The sequence below is a fragment of the Podarcis vaucheri genome (assembly GCF_965113315.1).
Source record: "Podarcis vaucheri genome assembly, chromosome: 6".
NCBI lineage: Eukaryota > Metazoa > Chordata > Lepidosauria > Squamata > Lacertidae > Podarcis > Podarcis vaucheri.
The window spans coordinates 4161697-4187142 of record NC_138764.1 but is presented as its reverse complement, the minus strand read 5'-3'; the positions used below and the strand labels follow the sequence as shown (position 1 = coordinate 4187142).

At 44.3% G+C, this 25446-nt stretch overlaps 2 long non-coding RNA genes across 2 annotated transcripts; one reads left to right on the top strand and one right to left on the bottom strand.

Moving 5' to 3' along the window:
* Positions 1-1650: 1650 nt before the first annotated feature.
* Positions 1651-5826, top strand: LOC309533782. The gene is made up of 2 exons (XR_014220465.1): positions 1651-1749; positions 5589-5826. It is a non-coding gene; the product is annotated as an uncharacterized lncRNA (long non-coding RNA).
* On the bottom strand, positions 3487-5594 carry LOC309533783. Its single transcript, XR_014220466.1, has 2 exons — positions 4583-5594; positions 3487-4491 (listed from the first exon to the last, which is right to left on the bottom strand). It is a non-coding gene; the product is annotated as an uncharacterized lncRNA (long non-coding RNA).
* Positions 5827-25446: the final 19620 nt, after the last annotated feature.

Below are 25446 nucleotides of genomic sequence, written 5' to 3'. Positions count from 1 at the left end.
ACAACCAGAGAAAGATGCTTTCTCACCAGCTGAAGGTAGACTTTGCATTTAGACGGTTGATTCTTCTCCAACCATTAGGCAATAGTGTACCATTTGGGTTTCACTGACTTTATTTACCTAGGACGCTCTAGACCATTCTATAGATGATCACTAGATGGAAATCTAATGCGGCTGAGCCAAAGCTGGTCGGTCGGTAGTCGCTTGCTGTCCAGGCCTGAAGCTAATTTCAGAAGTTAAGGAAGTCCTTCGTGGCTCTCTCTTTCAACAAACTCTCAGGCTAGCACTCTCTCTCTTTGCCTTTTGCTTCTGATTCCAAACTTGCTTTCTGACAGAGTTGCTGCAGCTAAAAAACAAACAAACTCGTTCTTTACAAAAGGACAGATTTTTCCAAGCACATTCCAGAGGATGCTCCGGTTGGCCTCCTCCATCAGATGAGCAAAACAGGGTGCTGCCTCTCAATGTCATGAGCCAGGGGCACAGACTCCCCCCCCCCCCAGCCTGGAACATCCTCTTCATGCCCTGCAGCTGAGATGCTTCTAAAGTGAGCGGGTTCTGCGGGTTCCTCCTCTGTGGTTACGAGGCTGCCCTTTGTAGTTGTTTATGAGCCCCTCTTGTAGCCCTGCCAAGATTCTGAAGCCCCCAAATATCCCAAGCCACACTCCATTTTCTCCTGTCACCCACAAGGACACATTTCCAATGACAGACCCTCCAAGTGTCACTGTTTTCCAGGAACTGTCCCGGATTTACAGAAGCCCTCCTGGATTCTGATTCGATCCTGGAACATCCTGCTTTTCCTTAGGACATCCCTATTTTCATTGGAGAAATGTTGGAGGGTATGGAGTTGTGAGAACCCCCAAGCCGTCTGAAGGCAGCTCTGTATAGGGAAGTTTTTTAATGTGTCATGTTTATGAAAAATATTATTATTATTATTATTATTATTATTATTATTATTATTATTACTACTACTACTACCACCACCACCACCACCACTGCTACTACTACTATCATTATTGAATAGGACATCCCTATTTTCATCTGAAAAATGTTGTAGGGTATGCAATGCCTGAGAAACCTCAGTCCATCTTTTCTTCTTAGCCAGTCATAAAATCCACTGGCAGTAGATCCCAGCCCTGTCTGTCAAGGAGAGGAGGAAACACTAAAGTTTTGTTTTGTTTTTTTAAAAAAACCAACCACCAAGGAACTTTCTCTGGAGGGCCAGCGGACAGATCCTTTGGGGCTTCTTCCCTGCTGCTTCCTCTCTGGCCACAGCAGTGCGCGCCACCAAGTGGCTCTGTGCTCCTTTGCGCCTGCTGCTGCGAGCATGGCGCCCTTGCAAGAGCATGGGAGGGAAAGGGCTTGCTGCTGCTGCTGTGACCTCTGGGAGTGCAGAGCAGAGAGCAGGAAGAGGCTCCATGCAAGAGCTGCAGGGAAAGGGTGCAAGGAAACGAGAGGGAGAGGGAAGGAAGGAAGGAAGGAAGGAAGGAAGGAAAAGAAAGAAAGAAAGTGAGCTGACCCTGGTGTGAGAGAGTGGAGCTCAAAGAGAGACAGAGAAACCTGGAGGGTGGCATGGAGGGTGGGGGGTGGTACACTTTGTTTAACTCTCCAGGGGGCAGCAGAAGAGAGAACCCCCCAGGAGAGGCTGCTCAGGTCCCCTTGTGGTGCTCTTGGTGCTGCTGCCAGGGGGACCTTTCTCTTCAAAACAGCTTCCTGGGCATCTCCGGTGCTAATCTTGCGTGTTAAATTTAAGGGGTGAGATTTTGATAGCTGTTTTTGTTCTAGTTACAGATAGGTAGCCGTGTTGGTCTGCCATACTCAAAATAAAAAAATTCCTTCCAGTAGCACCTTAAAGACCAACTAAGTTAGTTCTTGGTATAAGCTTTCGTGTGCATGCACACAAGAAGTGTGCATGCACACGAAAGCTTATACCAAGAACTAACTTAGTTGGTCTTTAAGGTGCTACTGGAAGGAATTTTTTTATTTTGTTTTTGTTCTGTTCAGTTTTGGTGTGGGGGCCTTAAGCTTTATTTCACCATAAGTTTTTTGTTTAATTCTAAGCCTCCCAGAGAACTCTGCATTGTGGGCAGCAGACACATATATAATATAAAATTGTGTGTGTGTGTGTGTGTGTGTTTTGGATGGAGATCGTAGGGAAGAGAGAGGTGCAAGGGGCTTTCCCCCTTCCCCTCTTTTTTTGCTATTTCTTCCATTTCCTGCCCGACTAATGCGATGGCTCTGTGACAAGAAATATTGGGGGGTTGCGGAGGGGAAGCGAGTGGCCTGAGAGTTAATTGGACACGATAGAGATGGGTGATGAATGTGGGGTAAATTGATTTGGAGTGATTTCTCAACTAATTTGGAGAAATAATATTAGAGGGATTTAATTCAAGGTGATTTGGAGGGAATTAATTAGCCGCCAGCTTAAATGGGCATTCTGTTGTAGTTCAAAGAAGTGGTTTTGTGCCCTGAGAATCAGGCCCCACCTTTTGCCTCAAATGCAGATTCTTTGGCAAGTTGCTCATCTTTTAACCTCACCATTTTGCTTTTTGTGAAATGGATGTCAAATTGCAGTAGTAAATTTTGAAATGGCTACACCCTAAGGCTACCATTTTGTGGCTGTCCACACTCCCATAGCAGCCATTCTGGGATGGTGTCCACAAAACCTCCTCAGATTTCCAAATATGCCGGTGAGGCCCCTGACAGAACACCTCCTGAGGGGCGGCCACTGGAGAACAAACAGCTAGAGAGGGACAACTCTTTTCTGTGGTGGACTGAATCCAAGGCTCATTACGTCCATAGCTTCCTCCTGGACTCTCCTTTTAAATTTTTTAATCTCCCCTTGACTCAATACGGCAGCTTTAAGGTATACTAGAGCTTTTCAGAGGATTCTACACACCAGTTTCTTTTTAATTTTGGACCTGTGTCTATTTAGACTCTTGCATAAAAGCTTACTAGTTTGCCCTATATAAAACTCTATGCAGTTGGAATTGGTACGTTAACTTTTTGCACCCTAAAGTGCAATTGGGAATCATTTTAATCCTAACAATAGGAGAAATAATGGCATTTTATCTAGGTAAATCCTGTTTAAACTGCATTCCCAGATTATTTTTGTGTGTTCCACAAATGAGAAAACAGGCAAGGTCGTCAACTGCATTCTCCCTACTTAAAGGCAGCTTAAAAGACAGCTACTCTGTGCTCACTTACGTGGGACATAAGTCCCTTTGAACTCCATGTGACTTACTTCTGAGCTGACGCAGATAGGATTGCAATTTGCAAATATTTTGCAGCTCAACTTGCATGTTTGTTGTGCCCACTAAATTTGTACCTCAAATGGTGAAAAGAAACAACAGAGTACTGTTGGTGTTGCACTGCTACAGTTCCAATAATGGGAGGAGACAGTCCTAAAAATGACAGCCATCCCCTTCTGCCGTGTGAGCTAGTCAGAATCAGTAGGAAAAGAGGACTATAAAAAGCACAGTAAAAAAAAAATTTCAGCAGTGGGTTTTATTGCATTTTGTAGGTACTGTTAATCGCTGGCTTCCTTCAAAAGTTTTGTACAAACTGGCAATAAACTGTATACATGATTTTAGTTCTTGAACCAACAGAATGAGATCCAGAAGTGACGTGGTGAAGATGCTCTCGTCCGAGAGGCTCTCTCATTGGCTGGTTGTCTTTCAGGCTGGGTTGTCATGTGACTGCCTGTCTGTGCCTGCTGTACAGGTGAGTGCATGTTCTGCACAGCAAGTGTAGACAGGCAGACACATGGCAACTCTGGCCGGCCAGCCCATTGCTCCAGCAGGGATGCTCTGCTCTGGGCTTAGCAGCCTGACTTCACGGCAGAAGGAGGGGGAAGGCACGGTACACAAGCAAACTTTACACATTGGGGAGCTCTCAAACAAAGAAGACGTTTACTTTATTTAGAAAACTTGCGCTGTTCTTTACATTATTGGTTTTTTTTCTTGACATACAGAAGACGGAGATTGCAGCAAGACATGCACCCAGAACAAATCTTAATTCATTTCAAAAGTCTGCATTCATGGTGGGTGGGTGGATGTAAAAATATGTGCAAAGAAAGCATTACTGGGTTTTAAAATTAAGGATATATTTACCCAATATGCGTTTGGGTTTTCAAAATATGCATAAAACATTGTCCTGTTGGTGGAAGTTGCCATTTCCAAAATGGTCCAGCTGCCGGCTGTTGGCCTAAAAGCTCACAGTGTGTAAGAACTTTTATACACAATTCACATTTGATTTGCCACATGAATTATATTGCACCCAATTTTTTTTTAAAGCAATGTTATAAACGCCAGTATAAAGTCAGTTCTCAAAAGTGTGATTTGTGCATCAAAAATGCAGAAACAGAACACGTGTCAGATCCTTATGAACTTGATACTTCAGAATAGCAATTTGTCCTCCTGCACCCCAGCTGTGTTACATGGAAACAGAATATATCACCATATTCATAGAATCACAGAATCTTAGAGTTGGAAGAGACTCCAAGGGTCATCCAGTCCAACCCCCTGCAATGCAGGAATCTCAACTTAAGCAGCCATGACAGATGACCATCCAACCTCTCTTTAAAAACCTCCAAGGAAGGAGAGTTTAATTAGTATTTCATTTTGGTGGCTGGGGGGGGGAGAGAATCTTATTATGATATGCATATAATATTTTTTTAAGAAAACTCCATTAAAAGTTCATGATATACTTTGCTCTTTTAATTTGGTGTGAAGTATGTTGTGGTTTGCCAAAATTCAATCTTCAAAGAACAGTAAGTGTGCAATAAAGGAATATTGACAACTAACAATAAAGCACTGGCTGAACTGAAAGCTTGAAGGCTGCAGGGGCTGTTACAAGACGTGTCACGCTATTTAAATGCTTTCTAGTCATATGGGGAAATGTATGTTTTACATTCACTCTATAACTGTGTCTCTCACATGCTGCTGCTGCTACAGGTTAGTAATATTCAAGACATGTATTTTAAAATGTTGAAGACTCTACTTTCAGCACATTATTAGAATTCCATTGTCCCGATTGCATTGATTTTGAAAAAGATACAACTAATAGCCAAAACATACTCAGATACAGCATTCACAGCTAGTTCTCCCCAAGCTTTAAGATTTTATAGAAAATGCAGAGTTGTGTTGAAATGTTGTTTCTTAATATTTGCAAATGCAAATTTACCTTCTGCAAATGCTGCTTTGTTTTTTGGGGAGGTGCTGTTAGATGCTATGTAAAAATACTTCTCTTATCTCCTTCGTTTGGTCTAAACCGCTTTGAGACACCCCCCCCCCACAAAATAAAGTGGTATAGAAATGAAGATGGATGATGATGATAGACGACTATTTCACCCATTTCCTGTTTGACCCCATCCCTTGCCAGCCTTTTGGTACTGAGTTTTTATTTTAGTTTTGTGAAAGTAAAAGCAAACATAGAAATATGGGGATGTGCAAGTATGAGAAACTATTTTAGATACTGCAGGTAATGTAAAGTTTTATTCCACCTATACTCCTGCATAAACCTGATTGGTCAATTTTTATTTCTTTTATCATTGTTAAAAATGCTTGGCTAATGGAGTTTAATTTTGTTTACAGAATTTCCTCAGGACAAGGATCCTTGGGTGGTCTGCAGACATTTCTTTGTTAGAGAGGAAGAGATTCTCGAAATGCAAGGGTTGCCTAACATGGGGGTGGAAAGAAGCAGAAATGTAGGGAGTAAATCTTGTCATCAGCTGCATTGTCTCGATTGGAAATCATTCTGTAGATAACTGAAATCATCCTTCACCTCGGCTGTATTTTCTGCCTCACTAAAGGAAATGGTGGCTGTCTTAAACTTTTTCTTTCTAATCTCAAACTGCAACTACTTAATTTGGAAAGCTTTTCCCTCGGGTTTTGCTCTATGTGGTAAAATGGAAAAACAGAGCATGCTGCAAGCACAGCATAAAAAAATGGGATTGCTTAATACTTTAAGGATTTTAAAGAGTTTCATATGCTGGCTCTGCAACACTGCTATCTTCCTCATTCACCACAACATGTAGTGACCATGCAGCAATGAACTACGGGACCTAATTCTGCTTTGCGTTTTCCACTAAACAAACTTTCTCATTTCAGCCTCATTCTTGAATAAGCTTTATAAATTAAGAATAACATGTTGAACTGCATCTTCAAACCCTTGGTGTTATCACCAAATTCCTACAAATCTCAAATCAAGAGACACACAAAAACATTATTGGATCTTTGTGTTTGTTGACTTCCTACAAATCAGTGTTCCCCAAGGACAGTATTTAAGATCCTTGCCTAGCCTTGTAGATTTTTTCTTTCTCTGGCCTTTGCTGGCTCTCCCTCTCTTTGTCTGCACTTTTGCCGTTTCCCCTCTGCCGTCTGGCAAATGAAAATGAGAGATACACGTGAGAGGAAATGCAGACAATTTCTACCCACGGCTTGTTCCTAGACAGCAGAATGTGAATTCCAGGGGAATTTCACTCCAGTTGTTGTAGTTGTACAGTAAGAAGACATTTAGAACTAGAATATTTCCTTTTTTGTCTTGATTCTTATTAATAAAATACGGGAAACAAATTAATATTTTTTAAACGTACTGACCCCAAATCTGTATTGCTACTTGCATGATAGCCAGCCTGTTCACCCATCCTTTGAAAATATTTTTGGTCCCCCCCACCTGAATTGACCCCTCCTTATATGCCACAAAAGTTTGCCACTGTGCTGTCTAGTTATAAAATCAAGTGAAAGATCAAAGCAATAATTTAAAAATTGTTAACATTTTACGTTTCTCTTTTCATGACATTCGGCTCCTTTGAATTTGCAACTGCAACTTTGTGCTTGCTATTTGTTAAAACAACAGCAACAAATGACAGGCTTTAACATGATAAAAGTCTGGTACAAACATAGATACGATAGCTTGAAACAAGTCTAAGACTGCAGTCCTGTTAACCTGAGAGTAAGTCCATAAAAGCAGAGTAACTATGTGTAGAATGAGGCAGCAGCAGAGGGGATGACTGACACCTAGCCCTATGTCCCCGGCACGAGGATTGCAAGACCTACGGACACTTGGAGCATTTTGGGGACCAGAGAGAGTGAGACCACTTACTATGTGCATGTATCCATTTAATACATCCACTTTTTAATTTAAAAATAAGAGTTGGTCTATGCCCACTTGGGAACCTGGCATGTGGTGGGGGAGGGGGTTGTTCTTCTACCCTAAATTTGTTGCATTGCTCTCCTGGCAAAAAAAATGCCCATCCTTTCTCCAAGCACAAAGGTTGCTCTTTGCCCCAGGAGGGAAGCTTGGCACTTGAGGGCAGCTTCTCTCCTGAGAGGGGTATCAGCTTCTTGGTTTTTTTGGGGGGTGGGCGTGGCGGGTATTTTTTTATTATCAGGATTGCAGCACAGAGTGAAATAATTGGTGCCCCCCCCACACCATCCTGATTCCCTCCCCTCCTGTGTCTGCTATTTGTAAAATAAAAATAAGACATTTTAAAGATGCACATTTAATATACTGTCTAGTTTAGCCCACAATGAAACTTGTAGTGAATTCTTTGAGACTACAAGAGGGGTGGGGTGAGGAGAGGGGGTGCAGGAATGTAAATTATAATAATGTGCATATATAATTTTGTTTGCAATTATAACACAAGTATCTGTGCTTGCAGTGTATTTAACTTAAAATCTTCATTCAAAGCTTGAGAATATTCTTTTTTAACCAATACCAAGCTTAAAGCTTAAAGAAATGTCCTTTGAAGTGAAGAGGGGTATCGAATTACAGCACAGATTTCCATCCACCCCCCCACCCCCCGCCGTTCCTTCCATGAAGACTTTCATTCAGTACCAAGTTCTACCCCTTCCCCACCACCGTAACAGGATAGTTGAAAATGCACCAAAGGAAACATTTCCATCTTTTTACAAATTCCACTTTTATCAGTGGGATTCATTTTCCAGGAACTTCGTCTGTAGGCTCTGTGGCCTCGAAGTCTTAATGAACCCTGGGCTTCCATCAGCAAGGCATAGACGTTTAGAGGAACAAAAGTTATCTTCAGAATAAAACTTCCTGCATCTGGTGAAAACTTATGGCATGATACCTGTGCCACAAGATCTTTATTGATTTTGATGAAGAGGTCTGCCTTGGCTACCTGTTGCAAATCATCTGTGATTGCACCTAGTTTTGATTGCTCTTTTTGTGATAATGAATTGCACAGGTCCACTATTTTAACAGATGTCTTTAAAGATGTTTCTGATTTGGCATTCTGATCCTAAACACGTTAACTTGAATGCAAGTGATTCCTTATTCCACGTGGAGAGGCCGCTGGGTGGCCCATGCAGGGGTGGGAGCAAATCCCAGGGAGAAATGGGCTGCAAGGGAAAGGCAGAGCACTGTGTGGGGAGATGGGGAGAAACAACTGGCTGCTGTGCCTCAACATGCACAGGGAACGGAAGACAATTCAAGCAAGCAGTTAGCTCTGACCTCCGCAATGTGTGGGTCTTTGCTTCAGCACTAGGGCATGATCTGTGTTGCTGCCTCTCGCAGCTCCTACACACAAAATACTCAGACACTCCAGCACTTTTGTGTAGATGAGCATCGCTTGACTGGGGGAAGGGGGCTATTAGGTGGGAATAGGCTCCATTGATTTCGGAGGAATATTTGTCCACATATTGTGTACAGGATCAGGAAAGAAGTGTATCGGGCTCTTTGTAAACAAGTATTTTTCAGATTTGGGATTAAGATAATCAATAATTTTCATTTGTATAAATAGAAATAATATTCTTAAACTGAATTTAAAATCTGAAATGTATAAATATTAAATAATACCAGTAGGGCTGAAGACACCTACTCAATTTTTTTCCACACTTCCACAATTTAATTATTAGTATTCTGCAGGTAATGCATAAATAGTATTAGTAATTTTTTTAAAAAAAATATGGCATTTTAAAATTGCCGTACTTCTGCCAGTGGCAATGGCAGCATTTCATTCTCCTATGCCCCCTATGGGTCCAAGCTATACCTTTTGTTTTTCTTGCTTGTGTACTAGCTCACCAGGAGAGGTCCAGTTTTCTTGCCTGACACAGCAGGGTAAGGAGTGTCCCCTATTTCCAGATCGTAGGTCAGACGCTCTTCTGAAGTGGCCTTACCGGAATGTCTTCCGTGCATTACTCAGAGAAGTCCTCTTCCCGTGTGCCTGGACAGTGTCCCTATTTCCTAGCATGCAAAACCTGTGGAGAAAAAGACTCTAGGTCAGTTCTGAAAGGAGCCGTCCTGCTCTTCTGTGCGCGATGTTCTCGGGAGTCCAGGCCGCTGCGTTCCCTTGCCCAGTCTAACCAATGTGCAGACTACTGTACAACAGCATTGTCCTGAACAGGTAGTCTGAACACTGGGGCGACGGAGCAGGATAGGGTGAGATTAACAATAATCCTCCTTTAGTCTGTGGGGGGGAAATCCCCTTCCCGCATCAGGCTCTGTTCTCCTCTTTGCTTCAAGCCCTGCAACACTCCTTGAAATGCGCTGAAGTGCTGCGATTTCTAGCCTTGACGTGGCACATTTGCAGTAGACTCTGGATCTGGCAATGAATTTAGGACCAGGAGAAGGGGGAGGGCCGGGTCTGAGCATCCATATATGGGATGATGTCACCCTAGGGAGGTTTGGGTATGCACTGTGCCGATGGTGAGACCGCTGGAATTGCCTGCTCTCAGACATGGGTCTGTGTATAAAATGGTACCAGATGTTTTAGTGTAATGTTAAGCAGTCATTTCATCTTGAGGCCAGGTTTTTTTCTTCAACTGGGCAGGAAATGGGCCCCACTATGGAAAAGCTGTAAAAACTCGAGAAGTACAGTTTTGCTGCAGCAAGTTCAGTTCAGAGTGAATTAAAATAAATCTAAAAAACAAAACAAAACTCACTTTCACGAACTGGTCATTAAGGGAAATAATAATCTAAACTTTCTGATTCTTTCAGCTGAGCTTCCTTTTATTTTACTTGTTGGTCTTTTGGACTCAGAAAAGGGTCTGGTTCTCTCTCTCTTTCTTGGAAGAGTCGAGTCACAAACAGGCTGCTTTGGACTTGCACAGTAATTACAGCCACTTCCTGAAAGTGAAGCCCCCATGAAAAGTCTGCAGAAATGTTCTTTGTCAGAGAGTCTACATAAGTAATTAGTTCCACATGTGCTCTTCATATTTTCCTCCAGCTATTTGGGCTGACTTGAGACATTGCTGGAGCTCAAGCCTAGCTCTAAGCTTTTCACTCCAAGCGTTTGCCCTGCAACAATTTATGGTGTCAAAATTAATTTTCTTGGTGCTATCAGTGCCATGAGCCTGGGTATCAGTTTTTTACCAGCCGCCCTTCAGAACCCATTTTGTTTTTATTGGTGCTTCTTGGAGTTGTCCTTTTCATCCCCCCCCCCCATGAACTTCCCCTTGCTTTCTCTTTCCTGTTCTTCTCTGCCCTTGTGGGCACCAGACAATTCTCCTTGCTCATGGGAAGAGGCTGGAGGGCCCGGGGTGTGTGTGTGTGTGTGTTGGTTCTTGTGCTGCTTTGGGAGAGCAATTGTCTTTAAATGCAATTACCAACTTATTTTATTCATACATACCTTTAAGTCATTCTGTTTATATCCTGCCCTTCTTCCTGAAAGTTTTGAACAAACTTAAAAACAAACAAATCACACCCAGACTCCAAACTGATTTTAGGTGAATCCCACGTTCTGCAAAATACAACACCAACATAACCCCCGCAAAAAAACCCCACCTCTTTAACAAACAAGTGGACTGCATCTGATAAGATTTCACAGGCATTTGGTTAGAACATTTAAATAATGTCAAGAAATTACAAACATTTAGTGGGCTGCCTGTTTAGCAACAGGGACACAAAAAAGAAAATAGGGCAGGGAGGAGACCAATTACAAAAATAATGTAAAAATTAAAAAAGTCACAGCGATAAAACGATCTCAAAATAAATAACAATGCCTTTAATAATAATAATAATAATTTTATTTATATCCCGCCCTCCCCAGCCAAAGCCGGGCTCAGGGCGGCTAACAACAATCAAATAATCAAACAATCAAATAATCCAACATTCTAAAAACATTTCATTATAAAAATTAATTAAAATCAAATTGATGGCAACCGTTAAGCAAAATTCTATGCAGGTTGCCAGAGGAGGGAGTCAGGCTGCGCCCTGACCAAAGGCCTGGTGGAACAGCTCTGTCTTGCAGGCCCTGCGGAAATATGTCAAGTCCCGCAGGGCCCTAGTCTCTTGTGACAGAGCATTCCTCCAGATCGGGGCCACGGCCGAAAAAGCCCTGGCTCTAGTTGAGGCCAGCCTAACCTCTCTGTGGTCTGGGACCTTCAGGATGTTATTTGCAGATCGTAGGTTCCTCTGTGGGGCATACCAGGAGAGGTGGTCCCGTAGGTACGAGGGTCCTAGGCCGTATAGGGCTTTAAAGGTTAAAACCAGCACCTTAAACCTGATCCTGTACTCCACCGGGAGCCAGTGCAGCTGGTATAGTACCGGATGAATGTGATCTCGCAGTGTTGCAATCAGTATCGCAAATAAACATTATTGATGCTATAATTACATTCATAACAGCTAAAAATAATAATACATAATTATAAACTCACATTATTAGCTGCATAATTAATTAAAAGACCTTTGCATCATAAATATAGTTGATAGACAGACGGCAAAAAAATCAGTTTGAATTTTCATCCTGAACCATCCAGTGACAAAGGTAGGTATTCCGTTTTGAGGTTAACAAAATTATCAATGAGTCACCATATCTGTCAATGTGTGCATCAATAAAAGCAACTACGGAACGACAGCAACATTTTTTAAAAAAGAAAAGAGGGTAACTATAACCATATAACAAATCAACATGCTCAGCAAAAATGTCAACCCAGAGTTTAGCAAGAGAGGAAGTACTCTTCCCTGGTCCTTGTATAGAGGCCCCCGTGCACTCTGGGTAAAACGGAGAGTTTTCTCCCCGTGTGGCGTTTGGACTGGTCATTCAAGAGTCAACCTTCTCTGTTTTGCTTTTAGCACACAGGAGGTTCTAAGCCGGCTTGGAAGATGCCTTGCCATGGATCATGTCCTTGTTTGCCTCACTATGTGATCCACACAGAATACCGGGAGGTCAGAGTGACACTCATAATTCAATTGGTACTTGGTTAAGGGTTGCCATATGTCTGGAATTTCCCAGATATAGCTGGTATTCGCCCCTTGTAAACAGCGTCCGGGTGGAAAATCGCTGTATGTCTGGGATTGCCAAATAAAGCTCAACAACTTTGGTGTTCTGAAATATGGCAACCCTAACTTAGTTTGGAGCTGCCTGAGTACAGGCAGAAGTTCAGTTTGGTTCTGATTTTAATGATAATGTACAATAGGCAAACTGAAACACAGCTATTCTTCCAAATTCACACTTTTCTGAATTTTGTGATTCAGTCCCCTAACCTCAAAAGGTGGATAATAATGCATATATTAGTGAAAATAAGATACAAAATGTATTATGGGGGGGGGGGTGATTGCAAAAATGTGTGTATTAGGCAAAATTACATGCACATCTTTGTATATTAGGGGAAATGCATAATAAAATGCTGATGAATTTTCACGATGACGTATACACAGAAACACACACAAACACAATTAAGCATTAGTAGAATTAAAATGTATACATACAAAAGATCACACAGAGATCATTACCATAAAAGCATCACAGCACCAACCCTAATGGAGTAGAAAGTTCCAAAGGGTTGATTGTGGCAAGAGGTTGATTCTGTAGGTTCATCCTATCTGTACTAAATACAGTCATAAACATTGGAAGAATAAAATTACAAGATAATAAAATCATCATCATCATAGAAAGCTTTAAAAAAAATTGGGTAAATATACATTACAAGGTTGAATACAAGGCTCACATTTGTCCCAAACATACCAAATCTTCATGATTGTTGCCAAATAATGTCATCTTTAGAGAATGTGCCAATCATGAGATGGTTTGGTCATATAAATCACAAACAAGCTCCCAAGCAGAAGCAAAGTTGGAGGTGTCAGCATCACCGTGGTGGAACATATTTTATGAGTCATTATTTCAGAAATGGCAACGAATATGACTTTTTAAAACCCTAGATCCATAGACTAATAGGATGCAGGCTTCCAACCTTGAGAGATCACTAGATGAGCGGCAACCAACAGATACAGAATTAATTTTGGAGAAGTAAGGTCAGCATTGGCTCCATTAAAAATCAATAAGAGACACGGCTTGGTGTCCAAGGTGACCTGCCTACCGTAATGCCAAACTCCATTGCAACCTGCTTCCAGTATGTTCCTCACACCTTATGACCCCCGCCAGCGGCAGGGGAAGCCAAATATGAGCTAGTCCAACTGGGGTTAAAAACCAACAGTGGCATTGGGGAGAGTTCTTTTAAGGTGGTCCACCACGGGTTTTTTAAATGATTTTTTAAATGTCAAACTAATGCAAAAATGTGGAGAACTGAACATAAGACTGGGGGAAATGAGAATCCAAGAGGAACCACAATGGTCAGATCCATCCATCCCTCCACTAGTTTAGGCTGGAAAATCCTGGGCCCCATTGCCTGCCATATTGCTGGCATCACAGAGGAGGGTTGCCTGACTAACTCATCAAAACAAAACCTTGAATGTGTCCGTCCAGGTAGAATGTGATAAAGTCAATTAATATGGCATTACTTAACATGTTGCAGTTTCCCAATACCATCAAGTTCACTTCATCTGAACAGCTCATGTCCAGAGTACCTTCATTTAGAAACAGTTTTTTCCTCCTCTTCCAGAAAGTTGCTGTTTATGAAGCCATCAAAAAGCAAAGAAGCGTTGGGATGGAGTGGGGTAACAATAACTCATGGAAAGCCAACTCTGTACCTCGAGAAGATGCTGGACTACAACTCGCATAATCCCTAACCATTGCCCCTGCTGGCCACAGTGAGGCTGCAGCTCAACAACATGGGAAGGCCCAGGGGCGGAGCTTCATGCTCTGGCACCGGGGGGCAGAGAGCAGGCAGGGGCGGGGCTGGCACGCATCCCAGGGGCATGGCGCGCCACCTGCAGGGGCGTGGTGCCCAGCACCGGCGGGGGGCACCCACGATTACCCCCCCACCAGGATCACGCTGTCGGGGGTAGTGCACTCCCCCTGCACTCCTCTTCCTCCGCCAGTGGGAAGGCCCAATGTTGGCTTTCCATCTGCAAAGATAGACTTACCTCTGTCAAAGCCTGATTCCGCTCCAGTTGCCCAGCCCCACCCAACTCTCCCTTTCCAGGGGGGAATTCATACCAAGGGTGGATCTACACACAGGAAAAAACACGCTATAAATAAGTCAGAAATTAAATCATTATAACAAAAGAAAAAAACCACTATAGAAAATCGGAAAGAATTATTATTTTTTGCTCTCCAGTGCCATTTGGTGTTGCATGTTTATAACACATTCAAAATGCTGCTTCTTTTTTAAAACTAATGTAGCTGAGTCCCAAGGCACCTTAGTTTGCCACCTTATGAAGCTAGGAGGGAGACTGAATGAAGACTCGTCTCGGAACTGCAAGCCTAAGCTTTGGAGCCGCTGAGTCACAGTGAGCTTAAGGGGGTTATTATCCTCAGCCCAGGAGAAAGCAGCGGAGGCAAACTCATATCCAGCACTGAGCCCCTCAACAATTTGGCTGCTGTGCGGGGTTTTGCTTTGTTTTGTTAAAGAAATTGTAATTTCTAAGCAGTAGCTGATGCTGTTGACTCCCCTTGTCATGCTGGTGTAAGTGGAGTAAGCAGAGAGGTGTCCACCTCTCTGTCAGACCAGCAGGATGATGGGGAGCTGACTTTCCGCTCCCCCTGCTCATCTGACAAGGGTCTGCCTGCTTGCCTGTGCATCCCACTTCTGCTGAATGTGTCCCATGCCTGTCTGTCTGTGCATGTGTGCCATAGGCGTGGTATTTCTGTGGGCATCTGCAAGTGCATGTTGGCCATGAGGTCTTGGAGGTGCAGCCAATCATCAACTTAGCCCTTGGGCTGAAAAAGGTTAGCCACCCCTGCTATTAGGATACTGTGCTTCCCCTACCCCACATGGCCTGTGCTCATCCAGAAGCCATGGTTTCTTCAACAAACCACAACCCATGTTTGTTTTGCTTTCTGACTGTTCTTGCCTTTGTAGCTTAGCAAATGTCTGGGGTCAGGTGGACAAGGAAGCCATGGTTCAGCAAGACTGTTGGTTTTGGAAACAATGTCAAATCATAGTTAGAACAAACCATGGTTTGTAAGCCAGCAACCAACCATGTCTTCCCATTGTGGTTTGTTGGGAGATAACAATGCATGGTGAATCTCCTGGGCTGGGTTTGCACATTCAGGCCATAGTTAAGCTTAACAAACCATGGCTTGGCATTAGGTGCAAACCAGGCCGTTCCCTTCTGAACTCTCCACTGCCCTTGTGCTCTTCTTTAGCATTTGGGTGAATCCCCGTTCCCCTTCTTCTCGCTGCCTCTGTGTGAGAAGCACCTGCATGCATGTCTTTGCCAGGCCAGAGGAGTTTTGGGAGCATCACCTCCCTGGCTGAGTCCAGCTTAGCTGTTGCTAAGAAAGCAGATGCCTTTCACAGAAGGTTGTTCTTGGCAGTGCCTCCAAGTGTGTGAAAGGTTTTTCCAATTAAATACTGACAACCTACACACTGCTTTCATTATATCAGCTGCCTTCCATATATTTTATTCTGCAAGCTTTCCCATAATGGCAAGGCAGCATTTCATTCTGTGTGGCTCATGAGTTTGGTCCAATAACAGTAACCTCCAGGGGTCTTTCATGTGCACATTTATACTTCCCTAGTTGAATGCATTCTTCAAGGTGCACACAAAAGGAGACTGAAGTCAGTGCTACAAAAAATAGCAAGTAGCCTGGCACAGAGCTTATTCTGCAGACTCAAACTGGGGCACAGTCCAACCCTCTGCACTACAGGAATCTTTTGCCCAGGACCCTGAGATTAAGAGTCTAATGCTTTACCAACTGAGCTAATCATGTTTTATTTACCTCTTCTTCTTCTTCGTCTTCTTTGCTAGATGACCCTCGGGGTCCCTTCCAACTCTACAATTCCATGTTTCTATGTTTAATGGAGGACCTTGTGGGAGTTAAACCAGCTCAAAACTTTGTTGCATTTCCAGGGCGGGGGCTGCCCCACCTGTGGCTCTCTGCTCAGTCTTTGTCTTCCTTGATCTCTCTGCTGCTCAGTTCCCTTTATGCCCTATGCCATGGGTAGGCAAACTAAGGCCTAGGGGCCGGATCTGGCCCAGTCGCCTTCTCAATCCAGCCCACCAAGAGTCCGGGAATCAGCGTGTTTTTACATGAACAGAATGTGTGCTTTTATTTAAAATGTATCTCTGGGTTATTTGTGGGGCATTTCCCCCTTCAAAATATAGTCTGGCCCCCCACAAGGTCTGAGGGCAGCGGACCGGTCCCCTGCTGAAAAGGTTTGCTGACCCCTGCCCTGTGGCTTTGTGAGTCTGTCCTCTGCTGCTGCTGCCGCCGAGAGTCTCGAGAGCGGGACACTCCATCTTGCCATCTCTGCTTTCCGTCCCTGAGGGTCTCCTCCAAGCTCTGTCCTAGGACTGTTTCCTCTGCTCCTGGGTTGCCTCATCACCTCCTTTAGCTTTCAGTACCTTCTGCATGCTGGTGGCACCCAGCCCTCCCTCTGAAGCCCAGTCCTTTCACTCTCATGTCAACCCCCCACCTCTCAGATATTCCTGTCTTGATGCTTCAACATGGTCTCGTGTTCCATATGTCCAAGATGAATTTCACCTGACATCTCTTCTGCACTCTCAAGCCACCCAAGGAACAACTGCTAAGGAAAGGGAGATCAAAGGCCAAGCCCTGGGTGGGAGGATGGAGACTCCATAGGATGCCAGCCTATTAGCACAGGGTGGGATGAGGACGAGGCTATTTTGTAGATTATTCTTTGAGGATTCTTGCGCAGTCTTACTGCCCTGTATCTTGAGGGATTGCTCAGCTCTTGCAAGATTTGCTGGAGCAAATCGGAAGCAGTACTATACAGTGGTACCTCAGGTTAAGTACTTAATTCGTTCTGGAGGTCCGTTCTTAACCTGAAACTGTTCTTAACCTGAAGCACCACTTTAGCTAATGGGGCCTTTAGCTAATGCAGCGCTGCTGCAGCACGATTTCTGTTCTCATCCTGAAGCAAAGTTCTTAACCCGAGGTACTATTTCTGGGTTAGCGGAGTCTGTAACCTGAAGTGTCTGTAACCTGAAGCATATATAACCTGAAGTATCTGTAACCTGAAGCGTCTGTAACCTGAGGTACCACTGTAACAGAAGCAGCAAGTGACATGTCGTCCCTGGAACAGGATTCTCTTATCTTGCTGCAGACTCCCAAGGCGGGCACACCTGCAGCAGTGTTTCAAACCTCTTGCCCAGCTCACCTGCAGCTGGGGAGGCACTGGGCCAGCCTGCAGAAGTGGCTGGAGCTGATTCAGTGGAGCAGAGTGCGGCCGACTGTCCACCTCCCCTGGCATTCAGCTGATCTCTAGGCCTGGGCTCGGATTCCTGGTTGCCCCTGGTTGCGCGGAGGCAGCTGTGCGTAGTCTGTCCTCCTAAGCATGTGACCCACCAGCAATGTAGCATGACAGAAGGGACATGTTGGAAGGGCCCGCAAGGTCCTCTAGTCCAACCCCCTGCAGTGCAGAAACGTCTTCCTTGGATCCACACACCTTGGGCCATGCCTGTGCTGTGGATTGGGCAGGGAGACGGCCTCCCACATCCTGTGTGAATCAACCTTTAAGCAGCGTTTGCATCTCGGCTTGAAAAAGTCAACCTGTTGCTAATCTCATCCTCAGGTATTGAGCTTGGGGAAAAGTTTTGTGTAACTTGGAAGTTCACTCCCAACCCTTAGCAGTCCCAGTAAGGGGAGCGCCTTTCTTGTTCTGAATATGTCATGTCGAATCACAATAAACCTCTTCCGATGTCTTAGCATGCGGGGCTGGGGCTGGGGGTGGGGTGGGGAGTGGACAGGCTAGTGGTGATTCAGCAACATGTGACCTCTTGTCAACACATTTTCTTTTCTTTTCTATCCAACAAGGCTGGGATTTGTAATTCCCAGATGCATTTTTTGAAAACTTCATAAAGACAGAGGAGAATTTGTACAAGAAAGATGATCATGAATGGCTACAGAGCAATTTCTTCCACCATTTCATGTATAGTACAATTAGTAGTTGCTGAAAGAATACGGATTGTTAAAATTAGCTGGGCAAATTTAAGGGCCTAGAAGCCCCAAAAAAGATTCAAAATAACCTTCACTCATTTAAAATATTTAATAATGTCATAATTAATTTTTATTTATAGGCCACCTTAAAAGTAAAACCCTCTCAAAAACAGCTTACAAGATAAAAACTTTTCCATGGTGATGTTCAAAGTAGCTTATAATATTTGAAATAAAGCATGAAAACAAAATTAGGCAAAACCATTTTAATTACAAATACTAAAAGCAGCAGCAGAAAATATAGGTGAGCAAAAATGAAATAAACACCCAAGAGCATGAAATAGTTTTCATGTGGCACCTAGGCTACAGCTATATGGGTGCTAAGCCAAGATCTCCGAAGAGGCTGTTCGAAAGGTGCAGCCCCACCGACAGAAAGAGTCTTGTCTCTGGCTGCCACCCACCCAAGGCGCAGAGCAGTGTTATGTACTGAAGTTCTCACCCTGGGCCAGCAGGGGGATACTGTAGATAGTTTTCACTCAGGTCCACGTCAGTTATTTTAGGTGGGAAGCCCTGGGTTGTTGTTGCTACAATGTTGACAGCCGGCTGCCTATAAAAGCAGGCCGGCCGAGCTGTTTGCTGTTCAGTTCTGTTCCAGCTTACAAAATAAAGAGCTGCTTTGGAGAAATCACTGTGTCGTCTGCCATGTCTACGCACTATTCAACACAAAGTGAGGACCCAAGTTGGGGAGCAGGAGACCTCTGGCCTGTGGGCTGAATCTGGCGCAGCACAAGTCCCAGTTTGGATTGTGAGGCTGTTTCCCCCAAAGAATGCCCCCCTGCTCCACACCTGGAGCAGCTGGGCTGCTGCGTTCCCTGCGGGGAACTCGGTCATGCAGCTGAGCCCTGCAGAAAGCAGGGCTGGAGTCGCTGCCCATCGCCAGCCGGCCTTGAGCGTAGTCCTGCCAGTTCAGCTGTGTAGCCAAGTTCCCCATGGGGAACTGAAATGCGCAGCCGCTTTGCCAGTCCTGTGCTTGACAGTTTGAGCAGCAGGGGCTGTCAAGGTCCCTTGAGCTGTGGTTTCCAAGGGTCCCACAACCAGCTTGCTGTGGGACCCTTGGGAAGGGCTGGGCAACTGACATGGGCAAGCCACATGTCAATCATCCCATTGCCTGCCAGGTCCCCAATTCCCCCCACCCCCAATCTAAGTGAAGGTGCAGCTTTGCATTGGCCAAGGAGTGCCCTGCAGTTCCCCAGGGCCCAGATCATGCCAGGCAGGGATGGCTGAGCGGTGCGCTCCAGATGCTGCCAGAGGACAGCTCCCACCACCTCTGTCCCTCGGCCTGGAGGGACAGGTTATCTGCTCCTGGTTTAAGGGCTTAAGTCAAATGCAGCCCTTAGGAGTGGGGGGCAGGGGGGGACAAAAAGGAGAAGAAACCAGCATAGTCCATTCCACTCAGTGACAATGTGCCTGGTAGGAACTGCTCCCATATTCTGAACCAGCTAAAGTTCCCAACACTCTTCAGCAAGGGCAGCCTTCCTTCCTTCCTTCTGTAAGGCTGTTATACAAAGATAGGTGATAAAAGTGTGTAAATGGGCACATGAACATGGGTTATTTTTGGAACAATGTCTGAAATGTCTGAAATAATGTGATTTTGTTGAAAAAAATTATTATCTATACCAATAAGTGTTCATAAATAAATTCCCATAAGTTCATGCAAGAAGTAAATTACCATTTGGTTCCATGCTTATTATTACTGCCCAGGGATACCCGGGGCATTATATTTGCATGCACTGTATGCTACAAACTGGCATGTAGAAGTTCCATGAATTCTGAACCGGTGCCAAGAGTTCTGCTGTTGCCATGAAGGTTTGACAAGATTTAGTTCCTCTTGGAGATGGTATTTCCTGCCAGGCAGTAATGAATATTTCTAAGTTAGAGAAATTCTTTGTAAACTTCAAGAAGTCGATCAGAAAAGATCTTGCTTTCAGGATTTGGTTTTCCCCAAAGCCTAAGTATTTGAAATAGTTTGAACATACATTTGCATTTATTTGCACAATCTGTTTTTAGTTTTGATATTTCTCTTAACAAGCACACAGGAATTCCACCAAAAGGGAAAGGCCCATGCTTCCTTCTCTTCCTTAGCACTGAAAGGACTTTGGGCAGCTCTAGAGCAAACTGGAAGGTTGCAGCAAGTAATGAAGAAGCATCAGGAAGGCTGTAAGGTCTGCAGCTGGGCGGCCAGCTCCTCTTTCCCTCTCGAGAGCCTGCAAAAGGTGATGACAATACTGGGACTCTTTGTCTAGTCAGAGAAGACTGCAACACAACAAAACCAAGGAGGAGAGCATTGAGAATAGGGACCGGCTGAGCTTTTTAGACCAACCCCTGATCTGCCTAAAGTTCCCAAGATACTTTGGGAGAAATACAGCAAGCCCGCAACTGATGCACATTTAACTTGTGCACATTCAGCTTTATGCGCTTGGCTAGATAGATAGATAGATAGCAGGTGGATGTCCAGAAAAAAGATTTTGGCAATCCTACCCACCATTGAACTCAGTGTGTTTTGACTATAGGCCATTTTGGCTTTAGCAAGTGGCCAGCTTACTGTGTTGTTGTTTAGTCGTTTAGTCGTGTCCGACTCTTTGTGACCCCATGGACCAGAGCACACCAGGCACTCCTGTCTTCCACTACCTCCCGCAGTTTGGTCAAACTCATGCTGGTAGCTTCGGGAACACTGTCCAAACATCTCGTCCTCTGTCGTCCCCTTCTCCTTGTGCCCTCCATCTTTCTCAGCATCAGAGTCTTTTCCAGGGAGTCTTCTCTTCTCATGAGGTGGCCAAAGTATTGGAGCCTCAGCTTCAGGATCTCTCCTTCCAGTGAGCACTCAGGGCTGATTTCCTTAAGAATGGATGCGTTTGATCTTCTTGCAGTCCATGGGACTCTCAAGAGTCTCCTCCAGCACCATAATTCAAAAGCATAAATTCTTCGGTGATCAGCCTTCTTATTGTCCAGCTCTCACTTCCATACATCACTACTGGGGAAACCATGGCTTTAACTATACGGACCTTTGTTGGCAAGGTGATGTCTCTGCTTTTTAAGATGCTGTCTAGGTTTGCCATCGCCTTTCTCCCAAGAAGCAGGCGTCTTTTAACTTCGTGGCTGCTGTCACCATCTGCAGTGATCATGGAGCCCAAGAAAGTAAAATCTCTCACTGCCTCCATTTCTTCCCCTTCTATTTGCCAGGAGGTGATGGGCCCAGTGGCCACGACCTTCTTTTTTTTATGTTGAGCTTCAGACCATATTTTGCGCTCTCCTCTTTCACCCTTATTAAAAGGTTCTTTAATTTCTCCTCACTTTCTGCCATCAAGGTTGTGTCATCTGCATATCTGAGGTTGTTGATATTTCTTCCGGCAATCTTAATTCCGGCTAGGGATTCATCCAGCTCAGCCTTTCACATGATGAATTCTGCATATAAGTTAAATAAGCAGGGAGACAATATACAGCCTTGCCATACTCCTTTCCCAATTTTGAACCAGTCAGTTCTTCCATATCCAGTTCTAACTGTAGCTTCTTGTCCCACATAGAGATTTCTCAGGAGACAGATGAGGTGATCAGGCACTCCCATTTCTTTAAGAACTTGCCATAGTTTGCTGTGGTCGACACAGTCAAAGGCTTCTGCATAGTCAATGAAGCAGAAGTAGATGTCTTTCTGGAACTCTCTAGCTTTCTCCATAATCCAGCGCATGTTTGCATTTTGGTCTCTGGTTCCTCTGCCTCTTCTAAATCCAGCTTGCACTTCTGGGAGTTCTCGGTCCTCATACTGCTTAAGCCTGCCTTGTAGAATTTTAAGCATAACCTTGCTAGGGTATGAAATGAGTGCAATTGTGCGGTAGTTGGAGCATTCTTTGGCACTGCCCTTCTTTGGGATTGGGATGTAGACTGATCTTCTCCAATCCTCTGGCCACTGCTGAGTTTTCCAAATTTGCTGGCATATTGAGTGTAGCACCTTAACAGCATCATCGTTTAAAATTTTAAATAGTTCAGCTGGAATATCATCACTTCCACTGGCCTTTTTTATTAGCAATGCTTTCTAAGGCCCATATGACTTCACTCTCCAGGATGTCTGGCTCAAGGTCAGCAACCACACTACCTGGGGTGTCTCTCCTTGCTATTTTTTGGAAATCTGCATTCAATTTCCTGTATCTTTCACTATCTCCCTCGCATTTTGCTTGCCTTCTCTCCCCCGCTATTTGTAAGGCCTTGTTGGACAGCCACTTTGCTTTCTTGCATTTCCTTTTCATTGGGATGGTTTTAGTTGCTGCCTCCTTTATAATGTTGTGAGCCTCCATCCATAGTTCTTCAGGCACTCTGTCTACCAAATCTAAATCCTTAAACCTGTTCCTCACTTCCACTGTGTATTCATAAGGGATTTGACTTAGATTGTATCTTACCAGCCCAGTGGTTTTTCCTACTTTCTTCAGTTTAAGCTTGAATTTTGCTATAAGAAGATCTGAACCACAGTCAGCTCCAGGTTTTGTTTTTGCTGACTGTATAGAGCTTCTCCATCTTTGGCTGCAGAGAATATAATCAATCTGATTTCGATGCTGCCCATCTGGTGATGTCCATGTGTAGAGTCGTCTCTTGTGTTGTTGGAAAAGAGTGTTTGTGATGACCAGCTTGTTCTCTTGGCAGAACTCTATTAGCCTTTGCCCTGCTTCATTTTGAATTCCAAGGCCAAACTTGCCAGTTGTTCCTTTTATCTCTTGATTCCCTACTTTAGCATTCCAATCCTCTATAATGAGAAGAACATCCTTCTTTGGTGTCATTTCTATAAGGTGTTGTAAGTCTTCATAGAATTGGTCAATTTCAGTTTCTTGAGCACCAGTGGTTGGTGCATAAACTTGGATTACTGTGATGTTGAAAGGTCTGCCTTGGAATCGTATCGAGATCATTCTATCATTTTTGAGGTTGCATCCCAGTACAGCTTTTGCCACTCTTTTGTTGACTATGAGGGCCACTCCATTTCTTTTATGGGATTCTTGCCCACAGTAGTAGATATGATGGTCATCTGAACTGAATTTGCCCATTCCCATCCATTTTAGTTCACTGATGCCCAGGATGTCAATATTTATTCTTGCCATCTCATTTTTGACCACATCCAACTTACCAAGGTTCATGGTTCTTACATTCTAGGTTCCTATGCAATATTTTTCTTTACAGCATTGGACTTTCCTTTCGCTTCCAGGCATATCCGCAACTGAGCGTCCTTTCGGCTTTGGCCCAGCCGCTTCATCAGCTCTGAATCTACTTGTACTTGTCCTCCGCTCTTCCTCAGTAGCATGTTGGATGCCTTCTGACCTGAGGGGCTCATCTTCCAGCGTCATAACTTTTATATGCCTGTTGCCTTTGTCGATGGAGTTTTCTTGGCAGGGATACTGGAGTGGCTTGCCGGTTCCTCCTCCAGGGGGATCACGTTTGGTCAAAACTCTCCACTATGACCTGTCCATCTTGGGTGGCCCTGCACGGCATAGCTCATAGCTTCTCTGAGTTATTCAAGCCCCTTCACCACGGCAAGGCAGTGATCCATGAAGGGGCAGCTTACTGTAGTGTGCTTTAAATGTACCTTGAATATGTTTTAAGGGAATAGTGTGGGTCTGCCATTTCTGCAGCTACCCAACTGGCTGGAATACACCGTTCCCGCTGCCTCTAGTTGCATGAAATATTCACAATGCACTCAAATTAGCCACCTGCTGGAGAGTTTATATAGCAACAGATTCATGTTTGTGCATTTTTGTGGGACATTCAAAGGGTTCTGGAAGAATGTTGCAGAATTGTCACAGGATAGGTGGTACAAAAAATGGGATGCCACAACTATGGAATGCATAACTCAGTGTAGAATCATTGAGCTGTAGGCACCCCGAGGGTCATCTAGTCCAACCCCTGCAATGCAGGAATCACAGCTGAAGCATCCCTGACTGATGGCCATCCAAACTCTGCTTAAAAGCCTCCATGTGCAAATTTGATGAGCCTCCCCTCAGTTCCTTCATCCAAGTCGTTTAAAAAGACGTTGAAGAGCAACGGGCCCAGGACAGAACCCTGCAGCACCCCTCTTGTCACTTTCCCCAGGATGATGAGGAACCAAGGTAGTCACCTCAAAGTAGTAAGATGCAAGCCGAACTAGATTATTTTTTGGCTGCTTGGTTTGATTTATTGATTTTTACAGACTATCTACATTAAGAGCCAGTGTGGTGTAGTGGTTAAGAGCGGTAGTCTCGTAATCTGGGGAACCGGGTTCGCATCTCCGCTCCTCCACCTGCAGCTGCTGGGTGACCTTGGGCCAGTCACACTTCTCTGAAGTCTCTCAGCCCCACTCACCTCACAGAGTGTTTGTTGTGGGGGAGGAAGGGAAAGGAGAATGTTAGCCGCTTTGAGACTCCTTAGGGCAGTGATAAAGCAGGATATCAAATCCAAACTCTTCTTCTCTTCTCTAATTAGGCAAAAGCTTTAATAATGGTAGTGTTTACCTGTAAGATAAAGTAAAACAAAACATTTGAGACTCAATAATGATAACTAAGGCAGGACCGTTTCAGAATATTTTGTTGTCCTGTTTATTTGTTAAGGTTTGTATTTCCTAAATTCAGAAAACACACAGAGAGACAAGACCCTGAACGAAGGAGGTTCACGAGGCAGCAGCTGGCCACTTTTCAGACAGGTGCAGCTTTAAGTCAAAGCATCTCCATAATCTTTGCCCAATTCCCCTGCTCTTATGGCTACAAGGAGGGTATGGAAGAATCCAGAATCCTTTCTGGGCTTTGACCCTGATTCACACAGGGATCCCACTGGTAGGGGAACCCAGGTACTGGAACTGGTAATTAGTCATTTCATTGGAATTCCTGGAGTAGAGCAGGGATCGCAAAACAATTTCAGTTCTCAGTATACCATTGGGGAATTTCCCACACCAGCTTTCTGGCAATATTTCCAATCCTGACATTGCACTGATGCTTTGGAAATAGAGTTGCGCATGCAGCCACATAGCTTTTATGCTCCCAGTTTTGCACAGCTTTATGTCTCACAACTGGTGAGCTACAGCAGAATAATTGTTCAATAGAATTGGGTCCGTAGTTGCGAGACATAAACTTTGCAGCCCTTTGTCTGACGCTGGGGCAATCTTGGGAGACTGACTTTGGCTTCTGAGGGCAGCCACACGGTTGTTCTTAACTGGAAGGTGCCAGTCTCATGACACATTAAGGCTC